Raw genomic sequence first — 21,933 nt, 5'->3', positions numbered from 1 at the left:
GCAGGGAGAGGCACACCACAGCCTACCCACCCCCCAGTTGGAAGCTTTATCCCTCATAGATGTCTGTCTGGGTCCCGCCTACCTGAGAGTATCCCCGTCTGCCAGGTGTGCTCTGGGTCCCGGGTTAGCAGTATCCTCTCCACATTTAAGGGACTCGCAGGCCTGACTTTGCCTGGAAAACCTCAAGGGATGGATCACCTTTGGGCAGCTGTGGTTTGTCTCCGACCCCTTGACTTTGGCACGTTGTTATCTCAGTGCCTAAAGACCTTCCCCCATTTCCTGTTCAGCCCCCTTATTTTGCATAGAAACTGAAGCCCAGAGAAGGCAAGGACTTGACCGAGGTCACACAGCAAATCAGTCTCTCAAATTCTCACGCAGTCTTTGCCTTCTGTTCCACTGTCGTATTTGATGTTGAGACCCCCCTTTCTGGAGGGTCGAAACTCGAAGGTGGGGCTATATCTTAGGCTCCCTCTCAGCTGGTTTGCTTGAATGAATGCACAAACGTGTGCTCCTTTTGCCGGGGAGAGCAGCTCTCTTTGGACAACCTGGTTTATCCGTGGTCTTCAGCATTTTAAATTCCTGCTCAACTCAGCTCTCCCTTGGTGCCCCCAGTGTCAGCCCCCACTGACAGGCAGAGGCCACTGAGAGACCTGGCCCCACAGACCAGGTAAAACTGCTGGAGCACTAGGCTCCGTGGAATATAGCTCTGCAGCCCTTCATTATGGAGGTACTAAAAGGTTAAGTCTCATGAACAACGGCCGGTGTCCTGGGGCGCTAGCTGCATGCTGGCATCAGGGATGCCCAGGAGGAGCTTGGAAGGGAATGACAAGTGCCCCAGTAGCTATGGTAACAGGGTGGTGTGAGGAGGCGTCTGGAGGTGTGCAAGACCTGAGCTGGACCTTGACTCCCCCATCGGATGTGGACCGGTCACAGCTCTGTCATTCAGCCCCTATATGCCATTGACCCCAGCGTGTGCTGGGCGCCCTGCTCAGCAGTGAGTTGGAAGAGTCGGTCTCTTCCACCAAAGCTGGGTGAGGTGTGTTCCCTGAGCCCCTCAGGGCTTCTCTTGCCATGCCCCCATCTCCCTGCCTTGTGATCCCCTGGTTTGGGGGTCTGCTTTGCTTCCTTCTCTGCTCTGTGAGCCCCTCCTGAGCAGGAACCAGATCCGTCTTCCTCTCTGTTTTGTCCCCAGTGCCCAGCACTGGGCCGCGTGGCCCAGCAGCATTGCTTCTGGGCTGGGGCGAGTCGCACCTAATGAGGTCAGGGTTCTACATGGCCACAGCACTCTGCCTTCCTGGCTCAGGGGCCTCTGGTTTTGATTCTCTCCCCATCCCCCACCCCCCACCATCCCCCAGATTCTGGCCAAGTCATGAAAGCTGGGGAGGGTGGTGGGAGGAGGAAGGTGAGACAGCGGTGGCTTAGCAGAGGGTGAGAAAGCCTCCCTGCTGCCTGGCCGCCGGCACCACGGGAATGGTTCTGGCAGGAGCTGCCTGCTGGGCTGAGATCACCATGGAGACCTGGCTTGGAGAGGGTCACTGGCAGTGGCTAAGGGCTGGAGAGGGGCGGGGGCGACAGGGATTTGTGCAGAGGCTCCCAGCCTGCCCTGGGGCCCTTAGGGAAAGCAGGGGAGGCTGGGGTTCGGTAGTTTGCTTGTTAAGTGGTTTGGAGCTGCTCGTCCTGAATCTCCCCCTCACTTGTCACCCCAATACACCATATCTGTCACCCCAACGGCCATTCCTTAGCTTGGCAGCTGTTGTTCAACTGCAGTAAAGCTGTCTTACGGATAGATGCCCCCAAACCTCCAGCAGAACCTGTGCCCCCCGTTTATCACTCCCCTAACTGGAGAACTGGCACCCACCCCCAACTGCCCCCCAGGTCCCCACCACCTCAGTTGTGATATAGCTGTCACCCTAACAAGCACACCTCTTACCCCTACGGCTAATTTCCCATCCTCCTCTCACCAGCAGGAGACCTGACAGCCTAACAAAGATACAGCTCCTGCCCTCCCACTCACGCCTCTGCAAGCCACCTGGGCTGATGCACCAGGATGGGATTCTGTTCCACCTCCCAGGGGTCCACCTGGCTCCCCTGGCCCTTTGAGGGGAGTCCTGGCAAGTCCAGCCTCAGGACAAAAGTCTTCCCCGGGGCTGACTGCCCAGCAGACAGCAGTCGGGGCTGAGCAGAATTTAAATGCAGCCCCATTGGAAAGGGAAGCCAAGAAAGGACAAGAGAGGAAAGGCTTTCTGGCCGCTGGTTCTACTGGGAGGGGGGGCGGGGGAGGGGGGATGGCTCCCTGAGGAGTCTCAGGAGGTGGTTCTAGCATCTCCCATGCCTGCCCGTTAATTTCAGTGGCATGGCCACTCACCAAGTATAGGAGATGTGAATTTTAGGGCTCTGAGACGATGGAGCCCCAAAAGAGCCAGGATAGTAACTAGAGGTCTTGAGACCTCTTTCCCACTGGATATCTTCTTGCTCACCCCAGCAGAGCTTGGGGTCTGGATAGGAAATCAGGTCCCCAGAGCCCTGCAAACATGATTAGGACCATCTAGGGAAGTGGGTGACTTCATATCTCTAGTGTCTGATGATTGTAGGGACTGGGGGAGTTTCTGAGCTTCCGGAAGGCAGGGGCTGCAGACACCACAGATGCTATTGTGTTGTCTTCTTTTTTCCTTTATTCCGACAGACTTCCTCATCACCTCACCTCTGTAAGGAACAGAATGGCAGTGGTAGGGAACAGGGAGAAGGTTGGATTTGGAAGAAATTAAAGCCACAGTTCACACCTGTGCTGTGCTAGGGCCTTGTCTTCCCATTATGTCATTCCTCAGAACAGCCTCAGTAGGAGGAATTACTAAACTTACTGTTACATTAGGAAATTGAGACTTGGAGAACCTAGCTGGCCCAAGCCCCAAGAGGATAATGACTCGTGCTAATTAGTATCACTTATGATGCATTTATGGACCAGGCCTAATCTGCCTCAAACCACTGAATCTTCCCAGCAAATACACAGGATAGTTCTGTTATCCCCTTTTTACAGGTGAGTAAACTGAGGCCCACAGAGATCCACTGACTTGCCCAAGGTCATAGAGCTATGAAATGGAGGTGCTAACATTTGAGCTCAGCTGTGTCTGACTCAGGAACTCAAGTTCTGAACAGGTTGCTCTGCCTGAAACTCCACCTTCTTATCCAGCACATCCTTTATTCCTCAGTGATGTGGCCCTTGGCCACACACCTATTTTACCAGTGGGGAAATTGAGCTCAGAGCAGGCCAGAAGCAGGCCAGAGTTTCATGAGCGGGGCCATTTGGAATTTTCTGGGAGGAGGAACAAGGCAGTTCACTTCTGGGTGAAGTGGGTGAGGGGTCCTGCTTTTAGACTCCCTGTTCTTGGAGCTCAGGGTCTGTCCCTGCCACTGACTTCTGCCTCTTCTCTTGTGTTTCTTTGCAGCTTTCAGAAAACCAACGCCAAGACCCCTCCCAGTGTCCACATCGCCCTCCTCTGCCTGCCCCTCTGCCTCCCGCTGCTCCCCCCCCCGCACCCCCTGCAGCCCTGTCCCCTGCTCCCACTCCTCCCTGCCCATCTCCTCCACGCAGAAGCCGAAGGTGAGCCCTTTCTGCACAAAACCAGCAATTGTAAATACTTTTTAAAAATGTACAAAACTTAAAAAAACAAAACACAGTTTTAGAAAAAGACAAAAAAAAGAGAGAGAGAGAGAGAGCGCGCGTGTGCAAGAGGTTGCGAGCGGGGCCTCACGGTGTCCAGAGCCCCTGCAAGTATGCACTGAGAAATTTATCTACAGGTCGTTTGACAAAAATGAACAATATCCTATTTATTGTATATACTGTTTTATTATAAATCGTGGATTGTATATTGCATTCTGTAAACCTGCTGTGGTCCCGTGGTGTGCAAATTCGCATGGTTGGGGGGAGGGAGAAGAACCTCTTGCGGGAGCTTTTTTTTTTTTCTTTCGTTCTTTCTTATTTTTCACTCTTTTGGGTTTTCTCTTCTGTTGTTGTTGTTGTTTTCTGTTGGCAGGACACACCCAAAGATCCAAGTTTGTATTAAAAAGAAATGAAAAAAAGCAAAAAAAAAAAAAAAAACAACTTCGTGTCTTGTGAAAGGGGATGAATGAGGGTGGACAGAATGGAAGGGGTGACAACTGGAGGTCATCACCATCCACCGGGTCCCCGGAGAACTTGAAATATCTCCGCCACGATCCCTCCCTCAGAGTTCTTCCTTCTGCCTGAGATGAGTGTCACTTTTGCATCTGGGCCCCTCTCTTTGCACACCAGGCCCTGGGTCTCCCCTGCCTCTGGGCTCCTCAGTCTTAGCCCCAAAGTTTCCTAGGCCCTGATGCATTCTGTCCCAGGTCCAAGGAGTCTGCTTTTTAGAGCTTCATTTTACTTTAGGTCCTGGGTCTCCCCTGATTCTGAGACCCCTGTTCTCCCCCAAGTCCTGGGCTTCCTCTCCCTGAGGAACGCCCATTATAAATCAGGTCTTGGGTCGCCCCCTGCTTCTCGGCCCCCTCACTCTGTCCTCAGCCCGGGGTCTCTGACTCCAGCCCTTTCATTTGTCCTGTGTTCCCCCAGCCTTTGGGCCCCACAGTTATATTCTGATTCAGGATACTTGTCTTTGAGATACTCAATCCATCCTAAGGGCAAGAACCCTTGTGGTTCACCCCTTTTCCCCACAAGGACTGGAGTATCCCCTGTTTACCCCAGGACCTGGGTCTTCTTTGTCTCCAGCAGCCCCCCTTCCACACTTTTTTGCCCCAACACACCTTCACCTGCCTAGGCAAACTGCAGGGTTTGAACAGGCCAGTGACCCCAATATTTCTGCCTTCCCCTGTCTTTCCACCCTGAACCTCAAATGCCAGGTCTGGATTTCCTCCCAGCTTCTGTAAACTTTGGAAAAAGAAAACTCCTAATCCTGAGCCTATTTCTGGTGGACCTGGCAGGGCGAACTGTGTCCCACCCCCTGACCTTGACAAGCTCTTGGCTGCCCTTGACCAAATAATGCCCACATTGGGCTGCCTGGTCCTGAGCAGGCAGCTTTTCCCATAGCCCCAGTTTCTGTTAAAGCTCGGCTCTGTGTCCCTCCCTGCTGAGGCTCAAGGTGACCCCCAATCGACAGCTCCATACCACCTGCCCCCTTCCCCACCCAACCAGCATGGCCCAGGCATTGGGAGAGTCAGAGGAACCCTTGATCTGAGAGAAGATAAACCCCCCAACTTCTGGGCATCCCTATCTGAAAGAAGACTCCGGAGGGTTCAGACAGAGGCAAATAACAGCCCCCTAAAACCTGTCTTTGTGGTGGATGTGAAGGTTCTTTCTCCCACCAAGCCTCCCTCCTTTGCAGTCCCAAGACTCACCCTCCTGCACAGTGAGGGCCCAGGCATCAGGCTGCAGTGGGGTGGGACTGGCAGGGGTGGTAAGACCTGGAGAGGGTTTCCTGGAGGCTGAGACCGGGGTGCAAGGCAGAAGAACCCAAGGAGTTCCCAAAGGAGGAAAGAGCCTGGGGATGGAAGCCGCATGTGGCTAGATCCAGGTGGAGTAGACACTTGTCTGTTTGGGGAGGAAAGAGGGCTTCCACGAAGTCACCTCAGGGCTGGGGGCGGGGTGGGGGGAGGCTGGTTGGAAGGGGTGGGTGGCCTCAAAGGGACCAGCGGGGGAGGCCTTGAGATGTTTGTTTTCAGCCCCAAGAGTCGCCTGCAGGGAGAAAATGAGTACCTTCTTCGGCTGCTGAGGAAGCAGAGGAGACCTAGGGAGGCTGTCCAGGTGGGGCAGGCTGGGTAGAGGGTGGGGCCCCGGTGAGGGGGGCTGAGGGCCGGGGGTGGGTGGGGGTGCCATGGGCGAAGGGGGTAACAGAGGATTATTCGGTGGAAGGCATTGTTGGGGCTCAGAGAGAGAGGAAAAGGACACAGAGGGTGGTGTGCCCAGGAATTGGGGTGGGGTGGGGAGGGGTGACCCAGGAAGGAAATGGGAGTTGAGGGAGGTAATTATAGCCCAGCAAGGGGGCTCTGTAACTCGAAGAGGGCTCTGTAGGAGGGGTGAGGCTTCACTGAAAAGAGAGGGGCACCCAGAGAGGGATGGAACCCGGAGAAGGCCTTGTGGTTTCCGGAATGAGCGGGAGGCTGGGTGAGGAGGGCGGGGGCTCCTTGAAAGGTGAAAAGGAGGCTCCTGGAGCTCAGGCAGGGGAGAGTCTCAGTCTAGGGTCTGTGGCTTAGTCCGGGCTGAGGGGGGCAGGGCTCGAGGTGTATTTGGAGAGCAGACTCGGGAGAGCTGCCAGGGCCAAGGGCACAGCCCTTGGGATGGAAGGTTCTCCTGGCCCTTGGGCCCCTCGGGCTTCTGAAGGAAGGGGAGCAGAGACCCTGCTCAGAAGTTTGGCCCTTCACAGCCACCGTCCCACACCTGATCCCAGAATACATCAAGGCAACTTGGCTCCTAGGTATTTGGATTTTGCCACTGTTTATTAAACCCCTCCCTGAGGTTTTTACTCCTCAGGACAATCTTTGAGGTAGAGAAAAATAATCTTTTACAGATGGGAAGACAGGTTCAGAAAAACAAAGTAACCTGTCCCTAGATCCCACAGGAGGTTGCAGAAGTAGGATGACCCAGAGTCTGACTCTGAACCATTGCTTTTTCATAACAAAGGGAAAAAAAGTCTTGCTTATAAAATTCATCCCCAAATTCATCCATTCTGTGATTAAAAATTTAAATGATAGAAATAAGATCAAGAAATAATTACATAACGTGTACTAGTACTGTTCTAAACTAGATCTATAAACTCATTCCATCCCCATGACAATCCCATGAGGCTTTATTGTAGTGATTATCATCCCCATTTTACAGACAGGAAACTCAGGTACAGAGAGGTCACTTACAAAGACATCTCAATGAGGACACCAGAGTTGAAACCCAAGCAGTCTCCTTCAGAAGTCTGCTTCACTCCACTGTTCAAAGTGAAAACCCACACTACCCCCATTCTTGGTGATAATCCTTACGTCAACATTTTCGAGTCCATTCATCTAGATCAGTGGTTCTCACCCCAGAGAGATTTTATCTGTTGGCCTGGGTGGGGCCTGAGCATGGGGATTTTTAAAAGCTCCCCAGGTGATTCTAATGTGCAGCCAAAGTTGAGAACCTTGAATCTAGCTATTGTGCTGAATGTTTACACACAAGCAGCCACCTGTGTGCACACACCTATATTTAACGTGTGGTCCTAGGTGTGCATAAAATGCTTTCTTGTGTGTACATTCGGGTACCCGTCAGTGCTTTTCACTGAATGACTGGTTGTAAATTACCATGGGTTCTCTCAGTGACTGTTAGAGACACTATGTGAACACATTCATTCAACCAATATTTCTTAAGCATCTACAAGATTCCAGGCACTCTCCCAGGCACCTGGGGATACAACAGTGAACAAGACAGACGGGGTTCCTGCCTTTGTGTGTATGGTCTGATGGAATTGACAAATTTGGTCTTATGTCTTTCCCTGTGGGTGACAGGGGTTGGGAACCCCTCAGGGGTTGCTGAAGGGTGAATGGCAGGCTGGGGGAACTTAAGGAGGTGACACTTGCTGTATGCATGGTGGATCTTTTTGCCCTGTGTAGAGATGTGTAGAGAGAGGGAGGCTGCGGGCATGTAGAGAATGAGTGTGGCTGACTGTGTGGTATGTGTATGAAGGTGTACATGATCTGGGCCAGTGAAAATGTGGACAACTGTGTGTGTGTGTGAGGGGGGAGGTGTGTGTGTGCCTGTGCCTTTGTGTATCTGTGTTTCAGCGTGTGGTTGTGTCTGTCCTCTTTGTGCCTGTGCGCCTGTGTATTCCTTAAGGGGTGTGTGTGTGTGTGTGTGTGTGTGTGTTTATGTCCGTGTGTGCCCGTGGCCCTGGGAGGGCTGAGTGCAATTGTAGGCACCGGCCAAGAATAGCACACAGATGGTAGCACATGCACACTGGAGCACACGCATGCATATGCACACACGCATGCACACACACACAGCCAGCTGCTGCAAGGAGGCTGGGTTCCAGTCCTAGGGCACAAACTCCCAGGGCCAGGAGAATTCTGCTTCGGGTGTGTGGAGGAGGCACAGCTGGGGCTGGAAACTCTAGAGTGGGAGGAAGGGAGGGAGGGAGGGAGGCTGGGGAGCCACATCCTTGATCTCTGGTCTGTTTCAGCAGTTCCGGACTTGGTGCTCTGGGTCTCTCTAATGTCTGAATCTTGGATCTCTGTTTCTCTCTTCTGGGTTTTGGGCTCTGAGGCTGATCACATGACTCTGGGTCACCACCTCTGCAGCCTGCTTGGCTCTCTGTGTCCCCTTCCAAGTCTCTCTGTCTCTGCCTCTATGTCTGCCTCTGTCTCCGTGTCCTTCCTTGTCCTTGCCAGGTGGGAGGAGGGGGCCCAGTGCTCAGGGAGCAGGTGTCGGCTCACTCAGGCAGCAGGGAGTGAAGTTGAGGAGGGCACAGAGCCAGGAGCTCCTGGACACACAGCCACGCTCCAGGACACAAACTCAGGGCACTTACAGGAATACATGACGACATGCATGGAAAAGTAGGTTCTGGAGGACATACACACAGGTACACAGTTCAACACACAGCTGTGCCCCACCACACACAAGGATGCCAAGCACCGAGGGTCACGTGCAAAGAAATCACAGGTACACACTGACAAATACTCATCTAGGCACACCCGGATATACAGTCACAGGCACATTCTTCCAGAGGAAAACCCAGGGCCATGGGCATACACACGGACATACACACACACACTCCTTAAGGAACATCCAAGCACACAGGCACAAAGAGGGCAGACGCAACCACACGGTGAACACAGATACACAAAGGCACAGGCACACACTCAGTTATGCCGGGGTAGCCACACTCAGAGCCACAATCAGGAGTAACAAGGCAAATGAGCACAGACAGGCAAATACCCTCAAGGACAACGAGACACAGAGGCACAACAGGCGCGCTGAGGGACACACCCAGGCGCAAGCAGATCATCCTCAGGTACACTCTCCCCCCCACCCCGGGGCTCACTCTGGAGCACCTGGGGACACGCCCACAGGCGGCGGGCACGGGAACCCGGCGTCCCAGCGCACCTGGCGCCCACGGCTCGCCCCCAGGCGCCCCGAGTGTGCGTGCCCGCGCGAGCGTGCGTGCCCGCGCGCGCCGCCACCTGTGGGAGGAGAGGTGCGCGCTGCGCCCGGGGCGGCCTGGCCGGCGCGGCGCGGGGGGAGCGGTTGCCATGGCGCACAGAGCGCGACCGCATACTAATGGGGCGGCCACGGGCGCTGCCCCCTGCCCGGCCCGCTCCCTCCGCCCACTCCATCCTCCAGCTCAGCCCGAGTCGCCCTGGCCCCGCGGCTAGGCCCGCGCACCCCACTCCGAAGCCAACGCACCCCGCCGGCCTGGGGCGGTCGGAAGGCCCGGGGTGGGGGTGGCAGCTCTGCGGGACCCCCAAAGGAGGCCCAGGGTGAAAGGCGGCGCGGGGCGAGGGCCCGGGGGCGCTGCGGGGGCTGCCCGGCCTGGGCCTGGGCACCAAACGGGCATTGGCAGCTGGGAGCGCAGGTGCTGTCTTGGAAACGGGGGTGGGGGGGTGGCTATCCTGCGAGAGGGGGGAAGTAAAGGGGGAATTTAACCCTTTCGTTGCCAGAGGGTCCTCCAGCCAGTCTTCCCCAGGCTTGATGGGGAGGGGGAGGGGACTTGACCAATCGCTAATACGGTCTGCACCCCTCACTTTCCATCTGCTTCCAGCATCTCTCCAGTTCTGGCGGGGGGCATCAGTTACCTTCCCTCCAGTCCTGACCTTGTCTGACGGGGGCGGGGGGAGGGTGGAGGGGGGGCGGGAAGCGTAGAGGACTGTGCTGAGGACTGGGGGCCGGCGGACAGCGGCACCAGAAGGGTTACACCTCCCCATACCTTAATCCCAGTCCCAGAGCCCCCCTTTCACGCAGCCTTGACCCCCTACCCTCTCAGCCCCGCTGTTTTAATTGGCATGGAGGGGGCGTGGCCGTATCCCGGGGTGGGGGGAGCCGGCAGAGGGTTTGCAGGTAGAGGCAGTGGGAGGTAGGGGCTTAATGGGGGGGGGAGCCAGGCGGTTGCCTAGCAACCCCACAGCTGTCTGTTGACCTAGAAGAAGCTGCGCTGTCTTGACACAGCTGGTGTTTACATGTAACCGAGGCTCTGGCTTACCGCTTGCTCGGAGGAAAGCTGAGGCAGTGCCCTGGTGGCAGCCTGGCCTCGGCTCCCGGCTGTGGTGGGCTCCGTGCCTGGTTCCTGCCTGCCCTCTTTACTTCAGCTCCCACCTCAAGTCCAACGGGAGAGAAGGGAGGGCAGATCTCAGAACTGGAGGCACTGGGGCTGGGGACAACTGATAGACACACACACACACACACTCACATGGCACAAAACCCGAGGCCTTCCACACAGAAATGGTGGAAGACTAAAAAAGGACTGAGGGACAGGGGTGCTCAGTTTGTACACAGATTTCAACCCCCACAGACAACTCCAGCATTTTCAGGAACACATGGACACAGACCCAGGAAATCAAGCTGACAACAGGCACACACACCGGCAGAGATGCCTGTTGACAAAATGACACCCAGGCAGACACACACAGACACACGGAAAGAGAGTCATCAGGTGGCAGACATCCCACCATAGACACACTCGTGGACCTCTTGATCCAGAGGACAAACAGGCACTGACGATCTGATAGAGACACACACTCCAACACACTGCCACGCCGAATTCTCCATGTGGTAACACCGGCGGCTATCACACCACCACAGTGTTCATTCCAGCCTAGGGTTTGCAGGTCTGCATTATGAAAGAAACCCAGCCTCACATACAGAGGAACATTCACACAGGGGAACACCCAACTCCCCACACTTTCATTGATTGCCCACAAGGTTTAAGGCAGGCAGTTGCTGACAGCATGGACATAAGCGAAGACACACCCAGGGGCCAGCATGTGACGGGACACAGGTCCCTGAAGAACCACGGGCCCTGACATGTCCCGCCCGCACCCACACAAACACCCATAGCACAAACACATGCCGGCCTAGGGTGTGAGCCGAGCTGAGACTCCTCCCTGCCCACAAGCCCTGAGTAGCAGCAGATGTTCCTTGGGGTCAGAGGGCCCTAGTGGCTCCAGGACCAGCTCCAGATGAACCCACACAGCCTGGGCTGTACCCTTGACCCTCAGCACTAGGGAGGAAACATCACCAGCTTGTTCCCTGGGACCCCCCCCACCCAGGAGAAGGGGAAAGATCTAGCGCATCCCTAGAACCCCCGGCTGGAAGCTCTGTCCTCCCAAGTCCCCGCCTGGACTGACAGAGTAGACATGGTCCTGCCCACAGGAGCCCTGGTCAGATGGAGGCCGTATCTCCCTCCTAGGCAGCTCTGGACACTACAGACCCAGAGACACACACACACCCCAGCATGTGGCAGTTCCCAGGAGGTTCTGGAGGGCTTCCTGACAGAGGTGAGCCTGGGGCCTGGTTTGGGAGCCCAAGAGGAAAGGAGGAGGGGGTGTGCTGAGGAGGGCCTCCTTATCTTACCCCACACCGGCCCCTCGCCCAGCAGTTCTTCCTCCCCCCAGGGCCCAAGGGGCCTGCTGGGGCCCCACAGCCCCATCAGCCCAAGCAGTGAGCAGGAGGAGGAGAGCGGATATTTTTAGCTTCTCTGCCACTGACATTTCGCAGCAGGCGACCTGGGGTGAAGCTGAGTGAGTGCTGAAGGCTGGGAGAAGCCGCCAGCGCCTTCCAGCCCCCATACACATGCACACACAACTGTGCATGCACATAGCCACACCCCTCAACGCTCCCAACACTCACCAAAGGGGCACAGCTTCAGCTGCACAAGACACACACACACGCACACCTGTACACACAGTCGGTTCACAAACCACTTTAGCCTAAAACTGCACACACCTGGACAACACCAAAATGTACCCGTTCACACACCCAGATACACGCACACACAGTTCAGACATACAGCACACTTCCCACCCGTAGCCCAGCATGTGCCCATTCGCTCATCATTTAGTTGAGAAATAGGATTCAATGCCTACTGTGTGTTGGGCACTATTCTAAACACAAAAGGTACCATGAAGAAAACAGACCAAAATTCCAGCCTCACAGAGTTTACATTCTGGTGGGGGAATGTTTGACCATAAATAAAAAATAGACAAAGTACCATATCAAGAATCACACATTTAACCCAATCCCCCAAAATGTACAACCACATGTGTGAACAGCTCCCTCACATTCATTGTCCCACAAATATACACTGCACTTGGCACACTTAGTCAAGACTCACACACACCACTCCACCTTGTACCTCAAAACAATCACAGATGTGTACACAGCTGCACTCATATGCAATTATACACTTCACATATAAATACGCAAACACGATACACACACACAAATCCAGCCACACACACACTGTGCATAGCCATATAATTTACTTACCCGCGTACGCAGAGTACAGCCTCCACAACAGCATGTAAATGCAAGGTCACACACCTCCTCCACATACCCGAATGCACACACACACTCATGCACACAAACTCAGGGTAAAATTCCTCTTCCTGCCTACAGCAGACACACACACATGTACACATTCCCACAATCCTTCCCCTACCCAGTGAAGTCCAAGCCTGTGTGCCTATGTTCACAGGTGTACATACAGTGTCTTATCACACTCACAATGTCACATACTAACTCCCAAGCTCCAAAGAGGCCACACACCCAGGTTCACCCCCGCCCCGTTTTCTCTTAAGGTGAGTCTAGTCACTGCACACCACACGTGCACCTGGAATTCTGCCCCCAATATTCCAACCCTACTGACCCCAGGGTTTTGGGGGTTGAGTCCAGGCCTTAGAGAAACCCAGCAAGGGGCAGGATTCCCTCGGAGCTCAGAGCTGCCCTTGGTGCCTAGGCTGGAGGTGGATCCAGGAGAGTTTAAGCTTCTCAGACCTGCCACCAGGCCCCTCCCCACTTTGCTCTCCTCCCTGCCTCCCTCTCTTCATCTTTTTTTTTTTTTAATATTTATTCGGCTACACCAGCTCTTAGTTAGGACATGTGGGATCTAGTTCCCTGACCAGGGATTGAACCCAGGACCCCTGCATTGAAAGAACAGAGTCTTAGCCAGTGGACCACCAGGGAAGTCCCCTCCGTCTCTTCCTGAGTTCCTTTCCTTCTCTTTCTCCATCTCCCCATCCCAGTAGCCCTTGGCCCAGAACCAAACTCTCCTTTTCTCTTCCAGGTTCTGCTGCCCCAGAGGGTATTGGCGCCCTTGTGATAAACAGATAGACTAACAAGCAGACAGACACATCACTTGGGACAAAAAAACCAAAGCAAAAGCCAGAGGTCATTGTCGTATCCTGAAGAACTAGGAGGGAGGAAACAGTTCAGTGGGTCATGGGAAGGCTTGGATAGGAGGGACTGGCCCCTGGGCCAGCGCGCACAGCAGACACACTAGGCAGAACGGCAGCCCTGGGTTCCAGTTCTGACTCTGCTCTGTTACCCTGGATCAGTTGCTGCCCCTCTCTGGGTCGCTCTTCTGCTTCTAACAAAGAGAGAGCTGCAATTGGTGATTTCTGAGGCAACCAAGATTCTCAAAGACACTGCAGCAGTTGTATAATATAACAGGGAGGGGGCCCGGGAGCCTTGGGAGTCTGATTAGAGTAATAAGAGGCCCCTCCTCAGGGGTTGCCCCCACCCCTGCAGCCTCCTACCCCTTCTAGGCCTGGGCTTTCCTCTGGGTTGAAGCACCTGAGGCCAACAGCACCCCCTGCCCCCTAGTACCTATAAACACATGTGCTCCTCTAAGCCTGAGCCACGTGTTTCGCCCCCTCTGGACCTTAGGCTGTCCAGGCTTGTGTATTTAGGGGCTCACTTTCGGGCTCTGTGCCGGTGAGCCAGGCTATGTGTGCACTGTCTGTCTGTCTGTCCAGCTGCCAGCAGCCTTCAGGCGCCAGGAGGAGAGGTGGGGGTGGGGAGGGAGGCAGCGTTGACAAGTTCCAATGTCTGGCTTTCCCTCCTGGAAACCCCGAGCTGGGGCTGGCCCCCCCTTCCCTTCCTGTCTCTCTCGCTCAAGCACGTCCCTTCTAAGAGCCCCTCTCTGCAGACACCCCCAGTGGAACCAAGCCCAGATTTGCTGCCAAGAAGGCCGACATTTCTTCGACTTGCCACGTTAAAGGGGCCTGCACAGGCACGCACTCAAACCACCCCCCCACCAGCCTCCTGTGCGCATTCAGACGACCCGAAACACACAAAGCCACGGTTGGACACAGCAGCCACCTGTGCACACAGGAGGTAGCACATGGAGCGCATCTGACCCCGGGCTCACAGACAAGTACAAACACAGCCATGTGCTCCCCACTTCCTACACTCAGCTTACCACAGACCCCGAAGCACACCGCTTCCAGCACGCGGTGCTCACAGACACGCATAAACACAGTCACACATAGGGCCTTGCCGAGCAGAGAAACAAGTGCAAACCCGTAGTGTATTGTCTCCCTGCACAGCACAGCCGCCACCACCACCACGGCTGCTGCAGCCCCTGCGGATGCAACCCCAGGAACACAACACCCCAGCTGCCTGTTCTCTGCACACACAGCCCAGCAATCGACAGTCACACACGGTCATCCTCTGCGTGACCAGAGATAACCATGCTTACAAAGCCCGCCAGGCACAGAGAGACACTCCCTGCCCACGCCCGGGACATTTGGGCCAGCCTTCTCTGTTCCATAGTGTCTTCCCGGGACCTGCCTCAAATCCCAGCTTCAAGCATCCCTCCGGTGTGCACACACAGTCACTGTCCCCTGGGCAAACACAGAGGAGCTCAGGCTCACAGTATCATCGTTATCCTCTCGGACACGATAACAAATTCCCAGGGGCCCAGCACACCCAGACACAAGGTGAGTACACAGCCTCAGACATGCATGCTGAGCCTTTTATGCACACACCAATTCCTTGTCACTAACAGTTGTCAGCTTGTTGTCTTCCCTCATGCTTACATAAACAACACAGTGGATCCCCCGGCTCCATGTCTCACAAACCAGCACAAACTCAACACATATAGCATTGCCTGTGCACACTGAGGCAAACACAGACTCACACCCATCACCCCCAACATGCACCCCCCCCCGCTTGCACACACAAGCATGCATGCAGCCACGGAGAGACCCAGCTATCTGAAGCTCACACACAGACACACACAGACACACCAGCCCCAGGCCCGCAGCCCCAGTCGCCTGGCCTCCCTTTCTTGGCTGGTGAGGGTGGGGAAGGACTGGGAAGGTTGGGGGCTGGCTCAGTCCTTGTTCCCTCCCTCCGCCGGCTGGCTCGCTCCTTCCTGTCTGGCAGAGTCAGCCAGCCCAGCCCCAGCTCCGGCAGCCCTGGCTGTTCTGGGCAAACTCTCTCGGCGGGCTGGTCTCGGCTGATGCCGTAGCAGCAGCAGCAGCAGCAGCAGCAGGGGCGAGAAGGCTGCGGGCGGCTGCCAACGTGGCAGACGGCGGGCAGGGCGGCAGGAAGGAAGCTGGGCCCGTTCTGCGCCCACTCGCTGGGGGAGACAAAAGCCAAGGGGGCTGGATGAGTAGGCAAGGCAGCTGGGCAGGGGGACTTCATGCCCAGCCCGGGCTCTGGGCCTACATTGGCCCCAGGCTCACTGGGTGACCTTGGAGAACTTGCTCCCCCTCTCTGATCCTGTTTCCTCCTCCTTCAGTGAGTGAACAGTCTGCTCTGGATGCTTCTTCCAGCTCCCAAACCTTGTATCCAATGCAGGGCAGAGAACTCAGGGGAGGGAGAGGTGGCTTCACTCCGTGGCCTCGGGCTAGTCCCTTCCCCTTTCAGACACTTAGCTTTTCAGTCCAGTAGTTAAAAATCCCTCCCCTCTGTACTGCTGTCACCGTTGACAGTACATTTTCATTCTACAAAGGTAGCAGCATTTTCCAGATAAGAAAACCAAGGTTCAGAGAGGTCAAGTGATGCACCCTGAGTATGGCAGGGCTGGGACAGCAGCTCAAGGCTTCTGATTTAGTCTCCAAAATCGATGTTGCCTCCTTTATCTTCCAGACATCTCATACCCTCCCTGGTATCCCGGCTGCCCCTCTAAGGCCCTCCCACCCATCATCTCACCCTCCCAACGGGCCCTGAGCACCTCCCCCTCCCAGAGCCACCTGGTTCTGCCCTGGGGAGTCAGGGTGCAAAGGCCAGACAGGCCTCCCACCAGCATTCCAGCTGCCACTGGGAACACAGCTGTCAGCAGGGCCAAGAGAGCCAAAAGTCACCTCACAAACAGGCCCACATAATTGGTACATTGTAAGCTCAGAAACAGAGCTTCTCTGGGCTCTTGGGCAAGCCCCAGTCCTCTCTGGGCCTTGGTTTCTTCATCTGGCTGCAGTGCTTTGGACCAGGTGATTTCCAAGGGCCCTCTCAGCTTGGAATGTTGCCTGGGGAGTGACGGAGGAGAAAAGTGGCTGGGGGAGGCAGCTGTGGGTGGGCCTCAGGTATCTGACCCGAGGAATCTGGCCTCTGCCTCACCTGCTTGCTGGGGTCACAGCTGGGCCCTCTCCCACATCTTTGCAGGATAGCTGGGTGGACAGACAGATGGACAAACAAAGGTATGAAGGAGACCCTCAGGCAGTGCTCCGGGGGCTGAGCACCCCCTGTGGAGGGAGGAGGACAGCCGGTGGAGGGAGCCCTCCCCACTCCCGGCCTCCTTGGTTTACTGGACAAACTCCGGCTGCTCACTCTGCCCACAGGGCGATCTGTGGGGAGGACAAGGGTGGGACACGGGGCTACCTGAGTGGGGTGAATGCTGTGGTGTCAGTCCTGGGGCCAGGGAGGAGACCCCCAGCTCAGCTGTGGGAGTGAAGAAAGGCCTCTAGGCGTTGGAGGATTCACAGTATTCCGCTCAGCCTCCTAGGATACATCAAAGTAAGCCCAGAGATGTGTTTGCCTTTCAGTGTGAGTCTGTGTGGGGTGCAATTACTATCCCATTTTACAGATGGGGCGGTCAATGCTCAGAGGTGGCAAGATGGAGCCAGGCCTTTCATCCTGGCCCGCCTGACTGCAGAGCCAGAGTTGTTTGTGTGTGTGTGTGTGCGCGCTATGCCACGCAGCCTCCCGAAGGAGTGAATTGCTAATGGTGGCATTTCAGATTTCAGATGCAGTGACAGCAAACTAGAGAAGAGGTTCTGGACAGATGGCTCCCAATCGGGTCCCTGCCTCGGGCTAGCAGAGCAGAGGTTTGTCAGGGCAGGCGAAGCGCCCTGTCCGTTCCTCTCCTGTGTGGGATGTAGGCTGGTCCCCCCCCACATACTCTCCTAACCATCCCCCTGCAGCCCTTTGGCCCTGCCTGGGTGACCTGCATGAGCTCAGCTTCCCAGCAGCTCGGCGGAGGAGTCAGCCAGGGCAGAAGGCTGCCTCTGCCCTCTCCCTGCTTGGCAGTGCCAAGGGAGGTGGGGCCGTGGAGGGTCGGGGGGTGCCTCCCAGCCACCAGACCTCCAGTCTTGTCCCCCAACTCGGGCGCCCCTGGGGTGTGCTGCGGCAGACCAGTCTGGGACAGGTGGTGCCGGGCTGGGGCACGCTGGTCAGGCCCGTCCCCATTGCTGCAGCCTTGTTGAGCTGCCATTAACAAGTGGCCGGAGGTTGCCTTGTCTCCATGGAGACCAGACAGTCAGTGCGGCTCTGGGGTGAGGGCCGTGATTAGTGAGTGTCAGCTTTGCCAGCCCTGCTCTTCCCACCACCCGCCTGCCGCTGGGCTCAGAGACAACAGGCCTGGCCGGGGGTGGGGAAGGACAGGGAGGGGGCTCTGGGGCCCCCACAGGCATGGGGGCTTCCAAGCCTGGCCCTAGGTACTGTCTTTGTCTCAATTCCTCCCCCCTCCCTCCCCAATCCATCTTCCACACTGCCCCCAGGGTGAGCTTTCTAAAACACAAGCTGAATCCTGACACTGCCTCCCTTAAGAACTTTCCATGGTTCCCCATTCCTTGGAGGCCAAGAGTCAAATTCCTTATCATGGCATTCAAGGCCTGCCTTCCTCCTTTCCTTCACTTATTCCTACCAAAGAAAAATCTTGTTTTGAGCACCTACTGTGTTTCAGGAAGCCTACCAGGTACAGCGTGGTCCATGCAACAAGGTGACAGAGGAACTTCCCATCTATTGAGAAAAACACACTACAAACAAAATACAAATCAATAGGTACCTGATGACAGCTCTGCGGAGGGCTGGAAGGGCATGGAGCGGGTATGCTGGTAGAGAGTAATCTATAGGGGGGCCAGCCTGCCTAGGGGGGCTCACAGCGGCCTCTCTGAGGAGGCAACGTTTTGACCAAGTCACAGACGTTGGCAGGACCCAGCAGTGGGGAGGGCATTCCGGGGAGCAGCAGCGCTGGGGGCCCATCTTCCGCCCTGGCCTGCCCCTCCTCCGCTACTTCTTACCCCACCCATGCTTCCTCTCTCGGTGAAAGGCAGCGGGCTCTCAGAGGGAGAAACCTCTGAGTTATCGCCAACTCTTTCTTTTTCACCCTGTGCTCACTTCTCATCAATCGTGCGTCTTGTCAATGCTTCTCGCTCCTCACTGCACTGCAGGCCCCATCATTTTCACTTGACTCTCACACCTGCCCCCTAACGGGCTTGTCCCTTCACTCACGGGTTCCGTCTTTCCTCTGCTCAGGGTTGAGCGCCCCCTATGTGCTGGGCCTGGTGGTCCCTGAGCAGGTGGTCGCTCAACCAGAGTTTAGTCATGAGTCCCCAGGAGGAGGAGGAAGACCTAATTTAGGCCTGGCTGGGGGGTGCCCAGGAGGGCTTCCAGGAGGAAGTGTGGCTAGATGGAGACCAGAGGGAGGACAAGGAATTAGCCCACGAAAGGAGGGGGGAAGACATTCCACGCAGAGGAGGGGGCCTGGGGGCAGGCGGGAAGGAAGAGGTCAGGGCCTGATCTGCAGGCTGCTGGGGGAGCCCCTGGGGGACTTTAACCCCTGGGGCACACACTCAGATCCACTCCCTGACATCCAGTCTCTCCCCTTCCGGTTCACGCTCCATCCACACTACAGTTAGAATCATCTTCCTAAAATAGGCACAATCATGTCCCTTCCTAGCTCTTAAAGGCCTGCTCTGTCCCTGGCCCTTTAAAGTCCAAACTCGGGCAGCAAGGCACTGGAGGCCCTTGAAACCGCCTTTCCAGCTTCATTTCCAATCACTCCTCCCAGCTGACTGTGCCCAGCCACACCCAAACAGGTCATATCCTCATGGTCTCTGGGGCCTTGTCCCTGGCATGCCTTCCCCCATTTCTCCAGGTGAAGTCATCCTTCAGAGCCCAACTCAGATATCCCAACCTCCAAGAAGCCTCTCCTGATTCCTGTTGCCCAACAAAAATAGATTTCTCCTCTCCGCCCCCATTCCACTTAATTACAGACAGCTAATAGTCATCGGATGCTTCTTTCTATATGCTAAAGTGAAAGTCACTCAGTGGTGTCCGACTCTTTGTGACCCCAGGGACTATACAGTCCATAAAATTCTCCAGGTCAGAATACTGGAGTGGGGAACCATTCCCTTCTCCAGGGGATCTTCCCAACCTAGGGATCGAACCCAGGTTTCCTGTACTGCAGGCAGATTCTTTACCAGCTGAGCCACCAGGGAAGTCATTCTACCTGCTAGACTTTATATATGTAAGTATGTTCATGATATTATTTCATCCTCATATCTTAAAAGAAAATATCATCATCTCCATTTTAACACACATGAAACTGAGGCTTGGAAAAGTTAGGTGACTTGTCCCATTTCTAAAGGTAATAGAGAGCTGAGGCTCAAACCCAGGAAGCTGGGGGCCACAGTTCAGCGCTTACTCCTTAGTCCACCTTGCCCTAGTAAGGTTTCTAGTCCTGTCTCCATCTTCCCTTGGAGACTAGCAGCACTTAGAGGGCAATGTCCAAGTCTGATTCATCCAGGGTCCCCAGGGCTGAGCATGTGGCTCTACATATGGAGGGGGTGTGCAAATGTCTGTAGACAGAATAAATAACTTTAGTCGGAAAGCTACTACTGGGTCTTTCCTGGTGGTCCAGTGGTTAAGAACCACCTTGCAACACAGTGGACCTGGATTTGATCCTTAGTTGGGGAACCGAGATACCACATGCTGCGGGATGTGCCACACCTAGAGATTGGCCACAACTAGAGTCCCCCGTGTGGCAACAAAAGATCCCACGTGCTGCAACTAAGACCCAACATGGCCAAAAAAAAAAAAAACAGAATGCTATTAGAGGGCGGTGAGTGGACTCACAGGCAGGTTTCTGAGGGTAAATCAAACTGTTCTATCCTGAGTGGATCTGGTCATCATCCTGGGGCCACACCACGCCCAGTCTAAATCTGGCCCCTGGTCCAGCCCCAGCAAGAGTCTCTTGGTGACCTTGGGATTCCTATCCTTTGGCTGGCAGCCCCTTTGGGATAAGACAGATCCAGCTTTGAATCTCAGCTGTGAACCTAGATATAGCTCTGTGACCCCCAGGTAAGTGACTTTACCTCTCTGAGCCTCAGTTTCTTCATCTTCAAAATGGGCTCAATAATGCCTGCTTTTCAGGGCTGTTGTGAAGATAATGGATAGCAGCAATTCTTACTATTTCCCAAGGGACTACCACAGGCTTTGTCATTTCTTCTTAATTAGTTTGATCTTTAGGCCCAGGCAACCAAGGAGGTAGGACCCCCACATTTCAGAGGGTCTACTTTCAGCCTCCTCTACTGGCTCCTTTCCTCACCAAATGAAGAGTCAGAGAGAGGTCAAGAGGCCATGCCCACCTGAAGCCCACCTCCACCTCCTCTAGCCCTTGAACTAGATCCCAGAGCCTGAATGGCCCTAGTCTAGACCAAACCCCACTGCCAGGGTAGATTCCTAGGCCTTTGAGCTGGTCATGGAGCAGCTGGGGACCGATGAAGAGAGCTTGAACAGGCTGATGGTGAGGCAGGGAGGGGATGTGAGAGAGAGGCTTCCAGTGCACTCTTCTTAGGAGTCAGCTCGTCCTGACTAATATTCACATATGACATGAAAGGCAGGCATTATTAGCACTATTTTAGAGATAAAGAAACTGAAGCTTGGATTAGAGGAGCGACTCCAAAGTCTGTTCGTTTTGCTGCCTCGGAGGTGGCAGTGATTTATATCTAAATGCTTTATACCCACTGCCTCATTTAATCCTCACAACAACCCTATGCTTTAAGTAATGTGATCATTCCACTTTACAGATGAAGAAGCTGAGGCACAGAAGGGTTAAGGGATTTGCCTCAGGTCACACAGCCCATAAGCGGCAGAACTGGGAGCTGAACCCTGGCAATCAAGCTCTTAACTCAAGGCTCTGCTGTCTATTACCATTTGCAGAGGTAGAACTCAGTGCCTTAACTTGGCTCCCAATCACTCTGCCTCAGTCATCTGTCTGAAGAATGGGCTTCAGGGAAGATGCCCTGAGTGCCCCCTGGTTGTAAAGCCAGGAAGAGGCAGAAATGAGATCCAAGCTGAAGGGAGGGCCCTGTGGCAGGAGCTGGACTCTGCTTCTCACACAGCTCCAGGGCCTGGGGGGCGGCTCCAAGAGACACCCCTCTAGCCTGAGCTCACAGCCATGCCCTCCTTTGCAGTCTGCGGCCTGAGAAAATGGCGCTTTCCCAGGGCCGACGCAGAGGCAACAGCCCCCCGCCCCCACCCCCGCCTTCCCCTTCAAGACTCAGCTGTGGGGTGGCTGCCCAAGCTCCCGCCTCTCCCACTCCCTGGCCAAGTTGCTGCTCTGTGGTCACCTGGACCCAATTTCCTCCTTCCTGCCTCCTCCCATCTCTGGGAAGCACCCTGGGCTGCCCTGCCAATTTCCAAAGGCTTCTCCCCCAAGAAGCCATCTCTGCCTTCCCTTACGGCCACTCCCAGGTCTCCTACCCCTACTGGGAACA

The 21,933-nt window shown here is 55.2% G+C and overlaps 1 protein-coding gene across 3 annotated transcripts in view; it reads left to right on the top strand.

Moving 5' to 3' along the window:
• AHDC1 (AT-hook DNA binding motif containing 1) overlaps positions 1 to 5,542 on the top strand; it is a 66,348-nt gene extending 60,806 nt beyond the window's left edge. For all 3 annotated transcript variants that reach the window (XM_055397159.2, XM_055397158.2, XM_055397160.2), the window contains one exon: positions 3,444 to 5,542. The gene's annotated coding sequence lies outside the window, so the exon portion shown is untranslated. The remainder of the gene's footprint in view (positions 1 to 3,443) is intronic.
• The last annotated feature ends 16,391 nt before the right edge of the window (positions 5,543 to 21,933 follow it).

This window comes from Moschus berezovskii, chromosome 2 (assembly GCF_049115385.1).
Source record: "Moschus berezovskii isolate FMDL1 chromosome 2, NW_MosBer_1.0, whole genome shotgun sequence".
In the NCBI taxonomy this organism is placed as follows: Eukaryota; Metazoa; Chordata; class Mammalia; order Artiodactyla; family Moschidae; genus Moschus; species Moschus berezovskii.
The sequence above is the reverse complement of the archived record's forward strand: the minus strand, read 5'-3'. Positions and strand labels throughout refer to the sequence as shown.